The sequence below is a fragment of the Asparagus officinalis genome, chromosome 7 (assembly GCF_001876935.1).
Source record: "Asparagus officinalis chromosome 7, Aspof.V1, whole genome shotgun sequence".
In the NCBI taxonomy this organism is placed as follows: domain Eukaryota; kingdom Viridiplantae; phylum Streptophyta; class Magnoliopsida; order Asparagales; family Asparagaceae; genus Asparagus; species Asparagus officinalis.
The window spans coordinates 8622675-8628204 of record NC_033800.1 but is presented as its reverse complement, the minus strand read 5'-3'; the positions used below and the strand labels follow the sequence as shown (position 1 = coordinate 8628204).

Here is a 5530-nt window from a genome sequence, read left to right as displayed (position 1 = left end):
GTTTGTGTATAATTAATTTGGGTCATACTTCATGTGTGGTTTTCTTGAGTTTTGAGTTGTTCAAACGTGCACTGTGAAAATAATGTTTACTTTTATGTGATCTAGAGAGTGTATGAAAACCCATATGAAAATTTCTTGTTTGTGTATAATTTGGGTCATATTTTGTGTGGGCTTCTTGAATTTTGAGTTTTTAGAGCATGAACTTGAAATATTGTTTACTTTCATGTGATCTCGAGATTGTATGAAAACCCATATGGGCTTCTTGAGAACTTATAGACTTCAGTTTCTTGGATAATATTTGGGTTTTAGCTTATGATGTGAACTTTTGAATTGCATTCGGTAGGTGCTTTTATGTATGGAGAGCATATGAAGACCAAGCCCTCCACGTGGGGTTCTTGGTACATTAATTCATTAGGTTCTTGAAGTGTTAATTCCTTTAATTTGTTATAATGAGAGTTTTAAATTGTTTCCGGTTGGCAAAAAGAGTTCTGCTGTTTGAACCAATGGAGGACGAGCCTTTCGGATGGTTAGAGGCAGATATCGAAAAAATTCGCACAGGGAATACTCGTGTCGTCATTTTGCTAGTCGGTACTAAAGCCGATGACAATATTGATACTATAGGCGGACGTGCGATCGAGTTTGTTGAACATCTCGGACTGCTGCCTTGCAATTATCACAGCTCGGCTGAGCAGATGATTAACATAAGACAACCCTTTGAAGAATTGGTCCGAGGAATCTTGCACACGTTTGGGTCGCCAGAATCTTGGTTTACCATGTAAGTACTTATTTTTAAAGTTGGGTTTATTCAATATTGATCCCTGCTTTTGAGAGATCACCACGTCATGAGTTAATTAGATCCTGTCCGATTAAAAAAATTAATTGTATTGTTTTTTACGAGAAATTTGAAACTCGGGAGCAGGAGGCAGAAGATTACGAGCACCAGACTCCTCCCCCAAAGAATCGAAAATCAAGAAGAATGACGATCGACATCTCCGTCATTGGCCCACGTGGCGTTAGGAAGACAGTGTTGATTCGTATATTTTGTCACCTCGTGGGGGCCAAATTCCCTAGCTCTAAGCCCCATCGAGGTCATCTCTCAACTCGAGTTAATTTTGAGGTGAGTTTAATCAATGTTCTTTAAATTAATTTAACTTCCTAATTTTGATTTCCATTCCCTTTTATATATTGGTTTATCGAATTATATTCTATTGTCTGACGCAGTTGGATGGGGTTGGTGTTTCATTGAACATATGGGATGGGTACAGCAGTGGCTTGGCGGTAAGTCTAAATTTAATTGGATCATATCTTTTATTTATGGACTTCTTGAATTTTGTGTTTTTGGAACATAAACTTTGAATACTGTTTACTTTTATGTGATCTAAAGACTGTATGAAAACCCATGTTAAAATTTCTTGTTTGTGTATAATTAATTTAGGTCATACTTCATGTGCGGTTTTCTTGAGTTTTGAGTTGTTCGAACATGAACTGTGAAAATAATGTTTACATTTATGTGATCTAGAGACTGTATGAAAACCCATATGAAAATTTCTTGTTTGTGTATAATTTGGGTCATATTTTATGTGTGGGCTTTTTGAATTTTGAGTTTTTGGAGCATGAACTGTGAAAATATTGTTTACTTTCATGTGATCACGAGATTGTATGAAAACCCATATGGGCTTCTTGAGAAATTACAGGCTTCAGTTTCTTGGATAATATTTGTGTTTTCGCTTATGATGTGAAATTTTGAATTGCGTTCGGTGAGTGCTTTTATGTATGGAGAGTGTATGAAGACCAAGCCCTCCTCATGGGGTTCTTGATACATTAATTCATTAGGTCCTTGAAGTGTTAGTTCATTTAATTTGTTATAATGTGAGTTTTAAAATGTTTTCAGTTGGAAAAAGGAGTTCCTCTGCTGTTTGATCCATTGGAGGACAAGCCTTTCGGATGGTTAGAGGTAGAGATCGGAAAATTTCACACAAGGAATACTCGTGTCATCATTTTGCTAGTCGGTACTAAAGCGGATGACAATATCGATACCCTCGACGGACGTGCGATCGCGTTTGATGAATGTATCGGAATTCTGCCTTGCTATTATCACACCTCGGCCGAGCAGATGATTAACATAAGACAACCCTTTGAAGAATTGGTCCAAGGAATCTTGAACACGCTTGGGTCGCCAGAATCATGGTTTACCATGTAAGTACTAGTTTTTTAAGTTGGGTTTATTCGATATTGATCACTACTTTTGAGAGATCACCGCGTCACAAGTTAATTAGATCCTATCCAATTAAAAAAAATCAACTGTAATGTTTTGTTACAGGAAATTTGAAACTATGGAGCATGAGGCAGAAGATTGAGAGGACAGAGTTTTCTTGTGCTTCTTTATGGGGCGTTCTGTTAAATTTTGGTCTATGTGAAATTCTTTATTTTTTTCAGGAGGAGATGTTTCAGTTTTTTCTGTTTCAAATATCACTAGTATGTACCTCGTGCCAAGCACGACCCTCGCCTCTTTTTTACCATTGCACTTGGAACACCCATCCTCTTAGTTTTAAAAGGGTAAAATAGAATGAATAAAAGGGTTCAATTATACACCAATTGTTGAAGGGAACACCCTTCGAAAAATAACAAAAAAACATTATTTGAGGTTTCAATATAAGTAATAAATTGATTAAAATTCGTGAGATAATGGATACGAGCAATATGTGCTTTTACATGCTAATTAAGTCACCAATTCCTAATGTTGTTGATCTCACAATTTTATTTTTACTACAACTGATCTACAGCCAGCACAACTATGAAAGAATTCAAATGTGTTACATTGAAAATAGATGACCAACAATATTGTTATGTGTAAATATAATAATACTACTCCAAACAACTCACACATAATGGCTAGTAAAACGATAGCAGCAACAAAAATTAAATATAACATATATTCATGAGTCAGATCACTTGAGTGACAAACCAATCATTGACGAAACTTAGAAACTTTAGCTTTTATTCTTCATGGTGGTTTATACCATCCCTAGCATATTACCAAATATCTAAAGATCAAAAACTACTCAAAACTAAACTAAAATAGCACAATAAAAGCGTCAATCCTTTCAGTGCATTAAAGAGTTGAAAATATTTTATTTAAAAGTTAACTAAAATTAAAAAAAGTGAAATTTAAAATTCTGTTTCATAACTGTGATTGAACCAGATGTGACCGCTCCGATTCAATCCATCCATCATCATCTCTGACATAATCAATCTCCAATCGCCTAACCCACAAACAAAACAAAACCCATAAAACTTAGTAACGAACAATCTTCATTAAAATCAAAAAAAATTACCTAAATCAAACAGTTTAAAACAGTAAGGTTGGGGATATGATCAGATTTAGGCACTTACTTAAGCATTAGCTAAATCAAATTTAATCATTATAAATAGAAATTAGCATCTTCACCATGCTAAAAGAAGTAACTAAATAATCTAAAATCCAACAATCTAAGGCGCAAAAAATTAGAATTTAGACCAAATTCATCACCATGATTTATATTTCAATCAATTCATCTAGAAACTAACTTAAAAAAAGTACTTTTTATGCATAAAACCCTAACAAAATAAAATCAGAAAAAGTACCTGTAGTTTTCTTCTTTTCAAAGAGGAAATCTTGAGATAGAAAATTGTGAGCAATTTATGAAGGTCAATCAACAAATCTGAAAATAAAAGACTGATTACTATAAAAGACATACTTTGAAAATTCTTACAGAGAATAGTTAATACAATTCTTATAGTAAATAAGAGAAAGAATGGCAAATTATATTCACATTACAGTCTTCACAATTATACTGATTTATAACACAAATTTTGAATTACTATGGCAACATTTACGTGAGAAGTAGCATTTCATAGTTCCTAAAAAGCTAGAAGAACTACTAATATTATTACAGATTTCAGAAAAAGACTTAGATACAATTCCAACAGTTATCTCTCAATTAGTAACTCACATAGCTACTTAGTAACTGAATATACAAACTGTAACAACCAATTAGTAAATAAAATATAATGAATTGTAATTGGATAACATCAATCTATAAGAACCACTTGGGAAGAATCATTTAACATTAGGTTTATTTCCCCTCAACAAAACCTTCGAGTCTAAAAAAATTAAAAAAAAATCAACCGGTAAGAATCCTTTATTCTATATAGATCAACAATTTGTACAAAAAGATAATTTGTACAAATAGCGAATAATTCCAATCATAAAAAAATCAATTCATTCCAATCAAGCTCTCAAGTTTGTTACAGTTTTTCAATAGATAATGTTTCTTCTCTAAGCTATTTTACCAATAGATAATGTTGTCCTTGTTACCGCTCGTATTAACATTGGCCTACCGTTCTTTTTTCAACTTCATTTTGTATGTTTCTTTCTCTGTTGTGAATTTAGTTCCTCAAATGACAGTATTACTTCAAAAGATTGATGGCTACATCCAACACCACGGTCTATGATATCCACGTGTGTGCATGCGTGTGTAGGGTGTGTACATCGGAAATTGTGTGTACTGGAGGTTGTGTGTGTACATGCACACACATGACCCAGACACACCATGCACGCTTGGTGAATTTTATCATCGGTGCTTTATTGATGTAATATTGAGAAGAGCTGATCCTTCTTTCAATGAATTTCTGTTGGGTATAATTAAGAACCTGGGCCTTATTGCCTTACAGATGCGTATTTGGAGCTGCCTCTCACGGCTCTAATAAAATAGAATGGCCCATAGTAAGCGGCTGCAAACAATGCTATTGACCTTGGTTCGGGCAATCATTGCGATTTAAGCCTGGCAGCATAATATTTTATTGGCTTATACAATCTTTGGTTATTAATTTGTGCATTGCTGCACGACGCGATAATAGCCAATTTATATTTATCCCAACAGTGGGGAAACTTATGATGCTGATAAAAAGGAATGGGTGGTAAGTAAACTTCTATTATGCCTCTTAAGCACGCAATTCCACCTAATAAATGTTCTTCATACTGAAACTTCACATTCTTATTTTTTGCGCAACTATACTACGAAGAGTTGCGTAACTAAATCCCATGCACTTGGAACACATGCTAAATCCTAAACTTTTCGGAAAATGTCTTAATCATGTCTGTTGTGCAATTCTTCTGTGGGTCATTTTGGCTGATAGGGTTATTCTATCTTCAAGGTTGTGTGGAACTTAGATTACATTGTAAAAGGTTAAATGTCTATGTATTATCCATAAAGCCGCGTTAACCTTATGGTAATGGGGAGACCATCTTTAGTTATTATAGGTTACTACAGAAAAACTATGCAAGTGTAAAGATCAACATTTGTTGATCAAACCTCCAATTTGATAAAATAAATACCTCGAGATTTAAAGGTGAGCATGGAGTCGTTCTAGACTAAATAATCAGATACAGAAACTAAATTTCACTAATAAGAATGAAGAGAGGAACTACACATTCCACTAAATATCACTTAATCTAACAATATAATTACTCAATCAATCTACCCCTAAG

General features: G+C 34.0%; 1 long non-coding RNA gene across 1 annotated transcript; it reads left to right on the top strand.

Annotated features, from left to right (window-relative positions):
- On the top strand, nt 8-2310 carry LOC109850803. Its single transcript, XR_002249554.1, has 2 exons — nt 8-1117; nt 1222-2310. It is a non-coding gene; the product is annotated as an uncharacterized LOC109850803 (long non-coding RNA).